The sequence below is a fragment of the Nicotiana tabacum genome, chromosome 17 (genome assembly GCF_000715075.1).
Source record: "Nicotiana tabacum cultivar K326 chromosome 17, ASM71507v2, whole genome shotgun sequence".
NCBI lineage: Eukaryota > Viridiplantae > Streptophyta > Magnoliopsida > Solanales > Solanaceae > Nicotiana > Nicotiana tabacum.
The window spans coordinates 15,811,782-15,830,090 of record NC_134096.1 but is presented as its reverse complement, the minus strand read 5'-3'; positions in this window follow the sequence as shown (position 1 = coordinate 15,830,090).

Sequence of the window (18,309 nt, the reverse complement as noted above, 5' to 3'; positions counted from 1 at the left end):
CGAGTATCGATCCCGAACCGTTATCAAATCTCAAATCTTGGTAGACTTCGTGGATGACTTTTTATCGGCCTTCGTACCCGAGATTGAAAAAGAGCTACTGATAAAATCGGGTACCTCTTCGGGAGTCTGGACCCTTTTCACGAACGGTGCCTCGAACGCGAAGGGGTACAGATTAGACATTGTACTAAAATAATATTTCCAATGTCATCTGATACATGTTGTAACAACTTATCCTCTTCGAAACATTTTGTGCAAACCCAAGCTTTCGGGTCGATTGGCCAAATGGGCCATAGAAATCTGTGGATATGATATCGAGTATCGACCCCAAACCATTATCAAATCTCAAATCTAGGAAGACTTCGTTGCTGACGTTTTATCGGCCCTCGTACCCGAGATTGAAAAAGAGTTACTGATAAAATCGGGTACCTCTTCGGGAGTTTGGACCCTTTTCAAGAACGGTGCCTTGAACGTGAAGGGGTCCGGATTAGACATTGTACTAAAATCACCCACAAGTAATATAGTTAGATAGTCTATCAGAACTACAAAATTGACTAACAATGAGTTTAAGTATGAGGCCATGATTGCAGGTCTCGAACTAGCTAGAAGCTTGGGAGCGGAGGTCGTAGAGGCTAAGTGTGATTCCTTCCTCGTGGTAAACCAAGTTAATGGGACTTTTGAAGTCCGACAAAATTGAATGCAGAGGTACTTGGATAAATTACAAGTGACCTTACATCAATTTAAAGAATGGACTTTTCAACATGTACCCCGAGAACAAAACAGCGAGGCCGACGCTCTTGAAAACTTAGGTTCATCGGTCGAAGATGACGAACTCAACTCGGGGACTGTTGTACAACTCATAAGATCAGTGATCGAAGAAGGTCACGCCGAGATAAACTCCACAAGTCTAACCTGGGATTGGAGAAACAAATATACAGAGTACTTCAAGAATGGGAAGCTACCATCAAATCCAAAGAAATTGAGAGCTTTGCATATAAAGGCAGCACAGTTCCCCCTGTCCGAAGACAAAACGTTGTTTAGAAGGACATTCGATGGACTATTGGCAATATGTTTGGGACCAGGAGACACCTATTATTTCCTTCGGGAAATTCACGAGTGCACTTGTGGAAACCATTTTGGTGCCGAATTGCTGGTCCACAAAGCAATCAGAGCAGGGTACTATTGGACCAATATGGGAAAAAGATGCGAGGGAGTTCATTCAAAAATACGACAAATGCCAAAGATATGCGCCCATGATTCATCAACCCGTGGAGATACTCCACTCGGTCCTATCTTCATGGCCTTTCATGAAATGGGGAATGGACATCGTTGGCCCCCTCCCATCTGCCCTAGGTAAAGCTTAGTTTATTTTGTTTATGGCTGATTATTTCTCTAAATGGATTGAAGCACAGGCTTTCGAGAAAGTCAGAGAAAAGAAGTAATAGACTTCATTTAGGACCACATCATATGTCGATTCGGGATGCCAGCCGAGATTGTATGTGATAATGGAAAACAATTCATCGGCAGCAAAATAACTAAACTTCTCGAGGATCACAAGATCAAAAGGATTCTATCAACACCGTATCATCCCAGTGGGAACGAACAAGACGAATCGACCAACAAAACCATCATCCAAAATCTTAAGAAGAGATTTACCGACGCCAAAGGAAAATGGAGAGAAATACTACCCCGAGGTCCTATGGGCATATCGCACAAAATCGAAATCCAGTACCGGAGCAACGCCATTCTCGTTGGTCTATGGCGCTGAAGCTCTAATCCCAGTTGAGGTCGGAGAACCTAGCATCAGGTTTTGATATGAAAAAAGGAGTCAAATAATGAGACCATGAACACGAGCCTAGAATTATTGGACGAAAGACGAGAGGCCGCTCTTGTCCGATTGGCCTCCCAAAAAGAGAGGATCAAAAGATACTACAATCGAAGAACCAATCTTCGACATTTTAAAATCGGGGACTTGGTGCTAAGGAAAGTCACCCTCAACACCCGAAATTCGAATGAAGGGAAACTGGGTCCGAACTGGGAAGGACCATATCAGGTTCTCGAAATCATCGGAAAAGGAACCTACAAGTTGGCATAATAAACGGCAAATAACTACCAAGCAATTGAAACGTGTCACACCTAAAATGATACTACTGCTAAGGTACGACCCTCCCATGTTCATTTGTATTTTGAAATTAACCCTTGTAGGTGTTCGACCAGAAATAGGGATGATTATTCAACTCGAAGCCTTTAGGTCTGAAAGCACGCGTTAACTTAGAACAATTCGAGCAAGGTTTTTAATGAGGTAACCATTGATCGTGTTAACTTAGAACAATTCAACAGTATCTGAGGTCTCTTTACAATCAACCTCGAATACTGGGGAACATTGCCTTCGAATATATCAAGTTCGATTTAAGAATGTTACTTCATGGCAACAAGGTCTCGATAGGAAAACTTTGTAAGGGCCAAATGGTCAAACGAACCATGCCCGCGTTGTTTACTCGATCCCTGGCACAAAACATGAACACATGTATAATGACTTATATAGAGAAATTTCTACTTTACCAATATCTCATATCTCAGAAAGATTCTTCTATTTTATGTTCCCGATCTATTATGTAAACAGGCTTAAGGGCCGACCATGATCGAAGTATGAATAATTACCCCACAAATCGGGGACTGCCAACCAAATATTCAATGAGAACAAGCTCGAAATAGACTAAGGGCTACTCTTAACTCGAGTTCGAGCAAACACTCACTCGACCATAAATCCTAAGGGCTACATTAACTCGAGTTTGAGAAAACACTCACTCGACCATAAAGCCTAAGGGCTACATTAGTTCGAGTTGGAGCAAACACTCACTTGACCATTAAGCCTAAGGGCTACTGTTACTACGAGTTCGAGCAAACACTCACTCGACCATAAAGCCTAAAGGCTACATTAACTCGAGTTCGAGAAAATACTCACTCGACCATTAAGCCTAAGGCTACTTTTACTACGAGTTCGAGCAAACACTCACTCGACCATAAAGCCTAAAGGCTATATTAATTCGAGTTCGAGCAAATACTCACTCGACCATAAAGCCTAAGGGCTACATTAGTTCGAGTTCGATCAAACATTCACTCGACCATTAAGCCTAAGGGCTACATTAACTCGAGTTCGAGTAAACACTCACTTGACCATAAAGCCTAAAGGGATACATTAACTCGAGTTCGAGCAAACACTCACTCGACCATTAAGCCTAAGGGCTACATTAACTCAAGTTTGAGTAAATACTCACTCGACCATAAAGCCTAAAGGGCTACATTAACTCGAGTTCGAGCAAACACTCACTCGACCATTAAGCCTAAGGGCTACTCTTAGTTCGAGTTCGAGCAAACACTCATTCGACCATAAAGCCTAAGGGCTACATTAGTTCGAGTTCGAGCAAATACTCACTCGACCATTAAGCCTAAGGGCTACTCTTTCTTCGAGTTTGAGCAAATATTCACTCGACCATTAAGCCTAAGGGCTACTCTTACTTCGAGTTTGAGCAAACACTCACTCGACCATTAAACCTAAGGGCTACTCTTACTTTGAGTTCGAGCAAACACTCACTCGACCATAAAGAATAAGGGCTACATTAGTTCAAGTTCAAGCAAACACTCACTCGACCATAAAGAATAAGGGCTACATTAGTTCGAGTTTTAGCAAACACTCACTCAACCATAAAGACTAAGGGCTACATTAGTACGAGTACGAGCAAACACTCACTCGACCATTAAGCCTAAGGGCTACTCTTTCTTCGAGTTTGAGAAAACACTCACTCGGCCATTAAGCCTAAGGGCTACTCTTACTTCGAGTTCTAGCAAACACTCACTCTACCATAAAGTTTAAAGGACTACATTAACTCGAGTTCTAGCAAACACTCACTCGGCCATAAAACTCACTCTACCATTAAGCCTAAGGGATACTCTTACTTCGAGTTCGAGCAAACACTCACTCGACCATAAAGCCTAAGGGCTACATTAGTTCGAGTTTGAGCAAACACTCACTTGATTATAAAAGCCTAAGGGTTATTTTCATTTTGAGTTTGAGTAAACGCTCATTCGACCATTAAGCCTAAGGACTACGTATAAAACCTAAAGGCTACCTTAATTCGAGTCCGAGAAATCATTCTCACTCGACCATAAAGCCCAAGGGCTACATTGATTCAAGTTCAAACTATTGCCCCGAATCAGGGACTACGTGTCAAGCTTAATAAGGCTACTCTGCTTCATGTTTGAGCAAATCATTTCATTTGACATCTATCTATCAAGCCTAGGGGCCACCTCAGTTCGAGTTCGAACATTCACTCAGGGACTACCTATAAGAAACGGTCGAGTGCAGTACTTACTATTTTTCCTTACTATCTCAATCTTGGACCTTCGAATAATTATTCAATGCTAAGGCACTTTTAACATTTGTATAAATTAACAAAAAGTCAAAAGATTCAGAAGCCATAAAAGGGAAAAGTTTTATATATAAATCTTTTACAAAGGCAACTCGGCCCGAAGGAAGTTCTTTACAAAGGCCGAAAGCAGCCTCAATAGAAATAACAAAAACTACATAACTTCCTAAATAGCTTGGTCTTCATCGGAGGCCGCGTCCTCGGGATCTTTCCCACCTTTAGATTCGCTTGAGATATCGGAGTCTTCCCCAGGGAAGGCCAACCTTCGAGCCTTGTTTTCCACTGCCTTGGCAATTTCAATCTCAGCCCCAACATCGAAGCCTTGATAATTGACCTCCTCGAGAGCTTCCCTCCGAGCCTACCATTTAGTATGTTCGACCATGCTCTTGTCCTTGGCTTGGTTGACCTCAACATCGATCCTGAACTGGGCCACTTTAGCATCAGCTCTTTTATTAGCCTCGGTAACCTCGGATATGGCCATTTGAGTTCATTAGCCAAGCTTGCCTTATCGGAAGTGGCCAAATCTAACCGACTCTGAACCTCTTTAACCCTCTCGATCAGCATCGAGGCATTTACTTTTGCAGCCCGAAGCTGGCCCTCAGCCTACTCTAGTTGCGCTTGAACGACCTCCTTTCTGGAAGCGAGGGTATCCATACTTTCTTTGAATTTTTCCCCCTCGGCCATTAGCTCATCCACTTGCGAATTGAGCTATCCGATCTGCTCAAGGCTCTATCGAACCTACAGAATCAGATTGTTAGTGGTTATCTCCAATTCATCTTCACTGTCGTGAAGAATTCGAAATACCTACTCGGCCATCTCCTCATGCTCGTCCCGAGCCGCTGCAAAATCGGCTCGGAGTTTCTCACTAAGAAATTTATAGGAGTCACTTTTCTCAGTGAGGTTTCGAACTTCGGCCTCATGCTCCTCTCGGATTCGGAGGAAAGCCTCGTGATGCAACACCGAAGCCTACATACATGAGGAAAGAATGTTAGAACCATCTAAAATTCTAAGTATAAAAGAAACATCAGAGATGCCATCAGAGTTACCCGATTCAGAGCATGCTGGGCCTCATTGAAAAGGCAGGCGGGTCCTACCACATTCATCACTGATTGATCCTATTCGGTCACCAACGACCGAAGGTAACTGGTAACCCCCATGGGAGGAGAGAAAATTAGGGTATCCTCCGGGACGGAAAGCACTACCTTCCGCCTACGATCGGGGTCAACACTCGGGGCCAGGAATCGCTCCACCAGTTTTAGAATTGATGAAGACCCGGAAGAGCCCGGCCATGATGCTTTCTTTGGTATCGGTAATCCACCAAACCCGATAACCTCCTTTGAGGCAGCTAACTCGATCCCATCCAAAAACCTGTGGATATCGGTCGGCTCCTAAATGCCCTAGCTGGATCGACCTTCCAACATGCTAGCCTCACGGATCATAGCATTCGAGATCTGAGGGGATCCGCTAATATCAACTATTCCGAGCTCTTCCCTCGAGATATCTTCTATTTCCCAAGAAATCCTACCCTCGGTATCCCCTTCAACCACCTCAGCTCGAGACGGAATAGTATCGGCTTTTTCTTGTTCTAGGATTATGGCCAGGGTTCCTTTATTTACTTTCGCCGATTTGGAAGATTGTTGTATCACAACATTAGCCCATACATAGGCTAATTCCTCTTCTCCTTCTTCGAGCTCGTCCCTTAATCGGTGGATCGATTCCGAAGGTATGACACCGGAGCCCCCTTTGGCTTGTGAGATTTCTTAGCCGATTTTTTCTTTTCCGAGACCGGATAACTCGGTACATCTTTTCTTTTCTTGTCTTTAACCTGCTTTGGGGCAAGAACCTCTTCATCACCAGATGGGGGCCTCATGGCAACATCCTTCCAGAGCCATACAAAGGGAAAAAAGGGATAAGCAACTAAAGAACAACAAATTACAAACAAATTAAGAAAGAGACTTACCATGACTATGGGTCTCCCATCAACCCTTTGATAATTCCACCCAAGCACTCTCGGAGTACTGTCTCTGCAGCACCAGACCTTCAACCCATTGTTTAAGATCCAAAATCGGTTCCGGCATCCGAGCCACGGCTGTGACAAGAAAGGAATAATGATTAAGAAAATGAAATGCAAGTCACAAAATTAAAACGAACGAAGGGAAATAAGCACTCACGGTTCATATTCCATTTCTCAAGAAACGACACGTCATCAGCAGGGAGCAGGTCCAAGGTTTTGACTCGAACAAAATGGCCCATCCAACCTCGGTCACGAGTTTCGTCTATACTCGAGAACGACGCTTTGGTGGCTCGGCAAGAAAGCTTGATTAACCCTGCTTGATGAAGTCGAGGACTATAAAGGCGCATAACGTGATCGAGGATGAAAAGACACCCCTCGATTTTGCTTGAGAAAAATCGAAGAAGAATCACTATTCTCCAAAAAGAAGGATAGATCTGGCCAAGGGTCACATCGTATCTTTTGCAAAAGACGACGATGACATGGTCTAAAGGACCCAACGTGAAAGGATAAGTGTAAACACTTAGGAACCCTTCCACGTGGGTAGTAATCGATTCATTAGGCGATGGGACTACCACGTGCTTATCATCCAGTTACATTCTTGTTTGACTTTCTCGAGAATCTTCTCGGTGATTGTACATTGGTACCTCGACGTCGGCTCACATCGGCGCAGTACTAAAGAAGGTTTTTCAACTTTGAAGTCACTGACAGTTGAGCACCCTACCGGAATGAATTCCTCAGGGTGAGGCTCCGCCGCATCCTCACCGCAGGCGGGACGTGATGAAGAAGCGGCCTCTTTTTGCGGAACGGTTTTAGATATCTTGACCATCTAAATTTTCAAGAACAAAGAAGATGGGAAATTGAAATATTTGGGTGTTTGACGAAGAACAAGCAAAGAAATTTTTAAACCTGGAAATAGAGAACTTTGGTGAAAGCGAAGAACTGTGAAGGTTGGAATGAGAAGAGTTGAAGGGAAAGGTTTGAAATGATGAAGAAATGAGGCTATTTATAGATTTCACAGTGATGGTTCGAAATTGACAGTGGCCGACCATCGTCTAACGTGTATTTAATGCCTTGATAACTGGGCCGATGGGACATTTGTCACATACGTCATAATCAGGCTCGATGCAGATGTAAGTGTGTATCTAGTCAAAAGTCAAAAAATCATATCGTTTCTCGCCACATTCTTTCTGAAAACGAGGGAACTATCTATATACGGTCAAAACCGAGTTTTACCTTCGTATAATTAGTCAAGATTGGAACATAATGGACCGAGGGTTGTCATTATAATATTGAGATATGATGTGAAGCCGGGTTATCGAGCTCAAGACCCAGACCGATCAATACCGAGCTCGAGTCAATATCGAGCTCTGATGTGAAATGGTGTTATCAAGCTCAAGAGACAGAGACCGATCAATACCGAGCTCGAGTCAATATCGAGCTAGAGATCCAGAGACCGACCAAGATCGAGCTAAGAGACAAAGAGTCATTGTAGCCGCACTAGGGGAGAGAATCTCGGCGGGAATTAAGGAAAAGCTATTTAACTAATCTATCATGGGATCCTCACTATGTATTTTTAATAATACCCAAAGTAGGATTTCTCCACTATATTAAGAGTGGCTATCATTTCTGTAAAGGGCATTAGACATTCAACATCTAGACATCAATACACTCTCACATTTCAAAGATTATTGATATTTACACATATATATATAGTAAAGATTATCCATTTTTGGGCTTTGGACATTGATTCATCTTGCTCGTTTATAGATAATACTCAATTTGAGTTTGTATTTCATTCCTTTTTTACAGTCAATATTCGATATATTTCTACATATTTTTCTAATTTGTACCAAGTTATATCACGTATCCTTAGAAATACGTATAAATTTAACTCTGTCGTTTTCAGGTAAACAACCAATTTGATTGAAGTGAGAAAATATTCTAAAAAATAATATATTATAGAGAGAACTATTATTTGTGTTTATTCGCGATCATTCAATACATATTTGATATGATTACTCATCAATTGGCATTGACAATATCTGCCTTTTCTTTTGCATTAATTTGCTTGGCAAACTATTATACATGTACAAAGGCTTTGATTACTTCCTGCAGCTGCACATGTACAACTATGAGGCATCATACTTGCTGGCCACTGGAATAGAGCTAGATTGCCACAACTAATTTTATCACATGTTTGATTAGCCTTGAAACTTCCGGGGCAAAATTTAGGATCACCTAAAACAAGAAAAGAGAAGACTACATATTAATAAATGCGATTAAAAAGATGGAGATGGAAAACTTTCCAAGACATATATACTAGCGGGGAAAAAGGTTTACATATGCATTGAAGAAGACAGTCGTACCTAGTGCAGGATCAAACAAAGTGAAAAATATTGCCATAGAGAGGAGGAAAAGCATAATGTAACTCTTCATTTTTGTTCACTCTTGAACTTTTGTGTATGTGAAAGTATGAATTGTTAATGCTATTTAGGCCACTTATATAGGGCTTTAAGGAATATATGGTATTATGATATTACTTCAAATAAAGCTAGTAATCTGGAAGATAGTAAACTACTTGCTAAGTTACCAAGTAACTACTTTTTTGCCTCATTAAGTACCTACCAAGATATTAGTTTAGTACTAGTATATAGATTACATAACTTAAAGATTTTGAGATATTATTCATGTTCAACCAATAAAAATATGGTATTCTGATTCTCCATCTAAAGTCTGCAAAAAAACAAACAGAGGCTAAAATTCCCTCTTATCATTTTTCTTGACTTAGGTGCTCTACTCTACCGAATACAATGTTCTGCATAAAACAACTACGTCAAACTATCTTCAAAAGACAATTAATCTTCATCTGTGGGTATCGAAAGCACGACCAAATGGTCAAAAGCCACACACTCTACCACTGAGCTAAGAAGGCTCTAATGTCCTCCATAAACTATGGATATTATAATCTCTAATGACAATTAACTCCAAACCAGCTAAAGAATTACTCTCAACTGCACTGCATAACATTACGGCTTAAAAAGATACAGAGACATTTTTTCTGAAACACAATTCATAAGCTAAGTGATTTTATAGCTAGAAAATTAGTTTAATTTTTGTAAAACAAATGTAAGTTCGATAGTCATTTGAGAAAATTAAGTCCCACTCGACATCATGCTAGAATTCCTTTTTTCCCTTGATAGCTTTCTTACCAATTCTGGTTCGATATAAAGCATGTTTTAAGGCTTATTTAATCTTAACAAGTGCATTATACGAAGTTCGTAAAAAGGTAATTAGGAAATGTTTGGTTTCTTGTTATGTAGGGATTACAATATATGAATATTGTAAATACCTTGCATCCCAATTTATGTGAATAAGTTTGTGTCACGACCCCAAAACCGCCAACCGGCCGTAATAACCCTTACTCACGTGCAAGGCAATCCAAGCAATAGAAAAACAAAATGTAAATACCGAATTAACTGAAATAATACAAGCCTAATGTCACAACCCGTATTTTGGGGTTGTGACTTCATTCGAAACCGGTGAGAAAAGATTCTTATGATTCTCTAACGTAGACCTGTCTACTCAGGAAACTTGAGCTTTTTAATTTTAAGCATTGATAAGGGGGGGTATAGGTGTTGAAGCTCAACCCGCCTCCCCTATACGTGCTGCCACCAAGCCGTATCAAATGAGCGACCTTTAGGGGGAACCTCAAGGGCCTGCCTGGACGACTCAAAGGAGTGTCATAGGTATCCATACGAGTTAGGGAACTCTATGGACGGCGCGACGCCTTCGGGCTAGCGTTGGGCACCAAACAGGTGTTGGAGGCTCGATATGTGCAACGGGTATGCCCTGTGGGTTGCCGAATGATGGATCGAGACCTCCGTGCTGATTGGATACTTGAAGCACCTCCGTGTGTCAACTTGTAAGCATAGCTTGGGTTTAGCGATGCAAGCAAGGGTCCGTTGGCCTAAACGTGCAGTTGTGGGGCGGCACTGCACTATACAGGATGGAAGTGTATCGCGAGGGCTATGTATGGGCATGCCACGAAAGGTGCACATGACAATGGCCAAGGACTAAAGGTTGCCTTACTCGGGCGAGGCACAAGCTGGGTGCGGATGCACTAGGCGAGTGTCAAGTTTGAGGATTGGACTGTGCACGCGAGAGCGATGCTCAGTGTTAGGCGAGGGACAAGACATGTCCTTAGCCAACCCCAGGGTGGCACGGATTATGATACTAAGATGAGAAGCGCCACAACTAATCGAGGCCAAGAGCCTAGACATCATACGGGTTTCACAATTGAAGTTGGCCTTCTAGGCAAGCTTCACCAGGCACAAGATCGTGCCTTGAAAACCTAGGAAAAGGAAAGGATGGCCTGCAGCGAAAGAAACTGCAGGCACCGCACGGGCTATTCGGTGCCGCTGATGAGCATAAGAAAGTCATCCCGTGACACGTGGAATCAAAGTTGATAAAGGCCATACTATGCCATGGAATGATGTCAAGGAAAGAGTTGAGATGGCGACTGCATTTTGGATGTCTGTGCGTAGATCATGTCAAAGCAGAGATTGATGTTCATATGCCACCAGAGATCGAGAACCCGATACTTCTGGTCGAAGAAGGAAATGGGTGACTCCAGTTTCTTTCGAAAGTCTGGGCTTCTATTGAATGTGGTGATATACATATGAGTCACGTGGTCAAGAAAAGGCCATATTTGCCAGGTCGAGCAACCATATTGCAAAGAGTGGGAGCCGTGGACTATAAACTTTGGGCATGATCGCAGCGGAGATCTTGCCAAAAATGCATGCAGCACATCACTTGAGTGTCTTTCTTGCGGGATAGACTTGTGGACTGCCTGAGGGCATTTAGAGGAGCCAAACCATTGTCATGGGGAGGCCTAGTGCTGAAATGCCAAGGTGAGGAGACGTATTCGAAGGGAATAGCGAAGCTTCAGAATTGGGTGGATTTCGAAGTTGGAAGGTGTCATTATGGAAAGGGGTACGCAAAATGATCGGGGACCACTGAGGTGGGGCCAAGTGCGAAGCACACCGGAACGGGAAGTCGTGCTATCAAAACCAAGAGAGTTCTTGAATATTGGGCGAGTACAAACATACTATCGGGAATACTAGGTACTTACTGAGGAAGTGACAGTTGGAAAACAAAGAGCTTTGTTCATGAATGTGGCGATGCTATGACTTTGAGAATGTAGTACTCACCAAGAGTACGTCCCAAGAGATGGCCGAATGCAAAGTGGGAGGAGTGCGATAAGAAGAATCCTCCACATTGAGTGTGGGAGGATCCGCATATGGAGAGGCATTGTAGGCAAAATTGTGAATCTGGAAGCAAGAAAATCTTCAAAGGTAATTAGGGTAAGGAAAAGGCTGCAGTAGTGATTGAGCTACGAGAGCTATGCCAGAGGGAGTAAAAAGGCCACGGGAGTGATTGAGCTACGAGAGTCGCGCCAAAGAGCATATTGATATCCTCACCTTGAGGAAAGAGCTTCAGACGGACATGAAGGCCGTGAGGGTCATGGTGTGGTTGACCAGTGTAGGTCGCCACAAAGTTAGACACCAAAGGGTGCAAGTGCGGAGGCACTTTCCAAGTGAACACCAAAAGGAGGTAAAGTGCAGAGGCACGCTTGGAAGATACTTAGGGGAGAAGCGCATGGGGCACGACTCCTTTTAACGCAGGACTTCAAGGAAGTCCGACCCACAGGATTAAGGGAGCCGCGATGTACATACCTGAGGGTGCAGACTCCGGGATATTGTAAGCCTTAATGTGTCATCGATGACAATGACAGAATGAGTGTGGGAGGATGTCACAACCCGCATTTTGGGGTTGTGACTTCATTCATAATCGGTGAGAAAAGGTCCTTCTGATTCTCTGACGTAGACCTGTCTACTCAAAAAACTTGAGCTTTTTAATTTTAAGCACATATAAGGGGGGATAGGTGTTGAAGCTCAACCTGCCTCCTCCATACGTGTTGCCACCAAGACGTATCAAATGAGAAACCTTGAGGGGGAACCTTAAGGGCCTTCCTGGATGACTCAAAAGAGTGTCATAGGTATCCATACGAGTTAGGGAACTCTATGGACGGCGCGACGCCTTCGGGCTAGCGTTGGGCACCAAACGGGTGCTGAAGGCTCGATATGTGGAACGGGTATGCCCTACGGGCTGCCGAATAATGGATCGAGACCTCTGTATCGATTGGATACTTGAAGCACCTACCTTAGGGGCCTCATGTGCCAAATTGTAAGCATAGCTTGGGTTCAGCTATGCAAGCAAGGGTCCGTTGGCCTAAACGTGCAGTTGTGGGGCGACACTGCACTATATGAGATGGAAGTGTGTCTCGAAGGCTATGTATGGACATGCCACGAAAGACGCACATGACAATGGCCAAGGAATAAAGGTTTCCTTACTCGGGCGAGGCAAAGGCTGGGTGCGGATGCACGAGGTGAGTGTCAAGCTTGAGGATTGGACTGTGCACGTAAGAGCGATACTCAGTGTCAGGCGAGAGACAACACATGTCCTTAGCCAAGCCCAGGGCGTGCAAGGATTATGATCCTAAGATGATAAGTGCCATAACTAGTCAATGCCAAGAGCCTAGACATCATACTGGCGGCACAATTGAAGTTGGCCTTCTAGGCAAGCTTCACCACAGGCACGGGATCGTACTTGGAAAATTGAGGAAAATTAAAGGATGGCCTGCAGCGAGGGGAACTGCAGGAGACGCACGGGCTATTCAGTGTCGTTGACGAGCGTAAGAAAGTCGGCATGTGACACTAAGGCCAATTAACATAAACAACAGTGTCAATATATAGCAAATTCCGCATATCTGGTAAATATAGAGTGATGAGCTCTAAGATGAAATACAAATCTAAAATGCCAAATAACAATAATGTCTTAATACAAGACAATATTACTAAACACAAAAAGACACCAAGAATGTGGTCGAGATGCAGCTCTACCTCGTCTCTCGGATGACAACTCAGCAAGTAAACCTCAACTACTGGTGTTGGTCCAACACCTGGATCTACACAATTAAGTACAGAGTGTAGTTTGAGTACAACCGACTACATGTATTCAGCAAGTATCATAACTAACATCGGCGAGGAAATACAAGCAAGAATTACAAATAATACATGCTATCACATATACATTTCATAAATTCAACAAGTATAGAACAATAATATGATCAAGTCATAAATCACAGAAAGATCAACCTTGGTGCAAACATACTCTTCTCAGTCTTCAATCCAGCATATAAAGGAGATATGCAAATAAATCAAGTAAACTACTAAGAAAATTGCAAGAAAAGATAAAATGCAACAACCAAGCAACATTGGCCAGCTTTTCCTCAGAATCTCAATATCCATATCAAACCACTGATCATGTTTCCTCAATCTGCGTGCACACCATCAAGAAGGAACATGAGTGGGTGACTCTAGAGGGATGGATCCATATCCACATGTTTCACGGACAACTCACGCACTAATAACATAAACTGTACGGACAACTAACGTGTTGTACGGATAACTCACGCGCCAATAATATCAATATCTTAAATCTGCATCGATAACTCACATGTGGTGCGGATAACTCACGTGACAATAATATCAACTGTATGGACAACTCACATGCCAATATCACAATCTGCCCCGCATAATCACAGACTCAATATTACAATTCGCACGGAATGGTCACAGGCTCAATATCACAATCCACCCGGTGTAGTCAAGGGCTACCAGTCCAAACCATGTCACATAGAAAGCAGATATACAAGAATACATGTACATGATCAATAAACATCAAACTTCATACTCCTGGACTGGTGTAAGTGACATGCGAAAGTGTATGCATGTGCAAGTGTGATATCACAGTTCAAACTAGATAAATACATCACAAAATTAGCAATTATCAGGTTCAGTCAGGAGTTTAATCTCTGTACAACCTCATACATGGCTCAAATAACTCATAACAGGGGTACGAATAAGAGAAACATCACAACATGAAGCTTAACAATCAATTCTAGGCATATCACAACCTAAGCACTTCTACGAGTATGGATCATACCCTGGTGCATGCATACGGGCTTAGACCCACACATGTGCACCACCCATAGCACGTCACTATCATAAATAACTCAGGAAACTAGTGCCTCAACCAAGATTAGGTAAGATACTTACCTCAACTAAGTCAAATTGTACTCTAGGAATCCCTTCTTGCATGATTCAACCTCTGGATTGCTCGAATCAAGCCAGAATAACTTAATATCATAAACAAAAGCCATAGAAAATATTTCCAAATGATAAAGCTAAGATCTTGAATCAAATATGCAAAGTCAACCCAAAATACCAACCACGAGATTGCAGTGCAAAAACCGACCAAACTCACAAATTCTGAACACCCACTCAAATACGAGTCCAAATATATGTGTTTCATCCAATTTCAACCTCAAATCGACCCTCAAATCATAAAATCTTACTATTTAAGATCATAGTCCAAAAACCCCCCAAATCTCATCGTAATTCATACTAATTACATGTAAGAATCTATGGGTACTCAATATCTAACACCAAAATCAAGTAAGGATCACTTACCCCTTCAATTGTGATGAAAATCCTGCTAAAAATCACCTCTAACCGAGCTCCACAACTCCAAAAAATGAAGAAAAGACCAAACCTTTCGATATGATTATTCTGCCCAGTCTTTCCGCATCTGTGGATTTTTAGCTGCATCTGCGGAAGGATGCTCGTATTTGCGGTCCATCTAAAATCCCTGGCTGCCCACTTCTACAACCACACTTTGCACATGCACTCACTCATCTGCGGTCCCTCTTCGCAGATGCGATATCGCACTTGGACCCTGAATTACGCATATGCGGTCTTACACAGTCTTCAGTCGTGTTCTCTTTTGCGACCACATGTCCCCACCTACGAACTTGCTTCTGCACTCTTTAGTCCACATCTACGGACTCAGCCTTCCCCAGACAATCACTGCATTTGCAGTCTTCCAGCCGCTTCTATGGTCTCGTACCTACGGCTCATCCAATGCCGGGCAAAAATAACAGAACTCAGATGCCTTCAGCAATGCAACAAGGTCCATAATTGATCCGAAAATAATCTGAAATACACGCGAGGCCCCCGGGACCCCATCCAATCATATCAACCCATCCCAAAACATAACACGAACCTACTCGAGGCCTCAAATCACCCAACACAACATCAAAATGATGAATCACACCTCAATTCAAGCCAAAGTAAACTAATGAACTTCCAACTTCCAAAAGTCATGCCGAACTCTATCAAATCTTGCATGCAGGTCCAAAATGATACAATGGACCTATTTCAACTCCCAGAACCATAATCCGGACCTGGTATCGACAAAGTCAACTCCCGGTCAAACCTATGAACCTTCCAAATCTTTAACTTTCCAACTTTCACCACAAAGCACCAAACCAATGTACGAAACTCCAAATCCAAATTCGTATATGCACCTAAATATAAAATCAACATACGAAACTATTGGAATCATGAAAACACCATGTGCCTAAACTTGGTTGAGGCACTAGGTGCCTGAGTTATTAGTGAAAGTTGCGTGCTATGGGTGGGGCACATGTGTGGGGTTGAGCCTATGTGCGTGCATCGTGGTATTATTCATACTCGGGGTAGTGTTTAGGATATGATATGCCTTGTATTGATTTATAAGCTTCATGTTATGATGGTTCTTATATTTGTACCCCATATTGTGAGCTATTTGAGCAATGTTTGAGGTTACATATAGGTTAATCTCCTAATTAAACTTGGTAATTTCTACGTTAGTGATGCAATTGCTAGATTTGAGCTATGTTAGCACTCTTTGCACATGCATACACCTAATCATGTCACTTATACCAGTCCAGGAATATAAAATTTGATATTCATTAAACGTATGCATGTATTCTTGTATATTTTCTTTCTATGTAATATGGTTTGGACTGGTAGCATGTGACCATGCCGTGCGGATTGTGATATTGAGCCAGTGACCATGCTGGGTGGATTGTGATATCGAGACTATAACAACGCCGGGTGGATTGTGATATTGAGCCTGTGACTATACTGGCGGATTGTGATATTAAGGAAGTGACCATGCAGTAAAGATTATGACATTGAGCACGTGACCACGCCAAGCGGATTACGATAGCATGTGAGTTGTTTGTCACGTGTGAATATGGATCCATCCCCCTAGGGTCACCCTCTCATGTTTCTTCTTGATGGTGTACCAGCGGATTGTGAGAAACTGGCGGGGTTCTGCTTGATGTGGGTTTTGGGAGAACTTATCATTGGTTTGGTTTGATTACTAATATTCTAATGCGGTCCTTTGAGTCGTGATGTAATTTCTATTTGGACCGGGTTGCACGCCGTAACTATGATGACCTGATAGATCTTCTTTAGTACTAGACCTTATTTCCGTGTTTCGAGACCTCAATTAGCTTCATTTGATATTTCTTGATTTGTATGCATAGTCCGTGTCTTTTTCAAGAAAGATTTTGCATAAATATTTAAAGAAAATATGATTTTTGGCTTTAAAAACAACTTGAGTTACGATGGTTAATAGTTTGTGTAAATGGCCCTGAATCGGTGTTTTGACAATTCTAGTAGGTCCTTATTGTGATTTTAGACTTGGTCATATGCCCATAATTGAATTCAGAGGTCCCTAGGTTGATTTGTCTTATTTTGCCGAAAGTTAGCAATTTAAAAATTTTGAAAACTTCCTAGGCTTGACCGAAGGTTGACTTTAAGTCTATCGGATTCGAATTTTGGTTTCGGGACTTGGAATAGGCCCTTTTTTACTATTTGAAGCTTGTCTGCAAAATTTGGTGCAAATCGGAGTTGGTTTGATAGGATTCGGATGCTTAGTTGTAATTCTAGAGGTTCTTGAGTTTTCTTTTGAATTTCATGTGTTTCGATGTTCGAATCGTAGTTCTAGATGTTATTTTGGTATTTTAATTGTGCGAGCGAGATCATATGATGTTATTACACTTATGTACATATTTCGTTTGAATCCCGAGGGGCTCGGGTGAGTTTCGAGGAGGCTACGGACCATTTTACTCTTAAGAGATTGCTGGTTTTCAGGAGTTTCTGGTGTTTGGTGCATTATGCTTCACGACCGCGAAGTAGAGGGGGGCTTACCCTTCGCGAACACAACAGTCTTTTCGCAAACGCGTAGCTTTAGGATCCGGGGGAAGGTCAGGCGGTTCCTTCTCGCGAATGCCGACCTTGGTTCGCGAATGCCGACCTTGGTTTACGAATGCGAAGGCAGGTGGGGGTTAAGCCTTCGCGAACCAAAGAGGACCTCATAAATGTGAAGGTCATTTGGCCATTGCTCATCGTGAACGTGTCAGGTGCTTCACGAACGCGAAGAACACCTGACGTTCAGGTATTAAAATAGCTGAAAGTCGGGATTTGAACCAATTTTCACCATTTAGAAGTTAGAGCTCGGCCTAGAGGCAATTTTGGAGAGGTTTTTAAAGCCTAATTCATTGGTTAGTAGATTTTAACTTGTTTCATTATATTTCCATAAACACTCATTGATTTTAACCTGCAATCTATGATTTTTCATGGTAGAAATTAGGAATTTGGGTAGAAATTGGAGATTTTGTAAAATTGAGATTTAGACCTCAAATTGAGGTTGGATTTCGAAACAAATTACATAACCAAGCTCAGGGGTGAATGGGTAATTGGATTTTGGTCCAAATCCCGGTTTTTTACCAAGCGGCCCTAAGGTTGACTTTTGTTAACTTTGTCCAAACTCATTAAAAATTGAATATTGTTCACTCATGGGTATTTTCTAAAGCCTATTTTGAACTATTTGAACTATATTTTGCTAGATTTGATT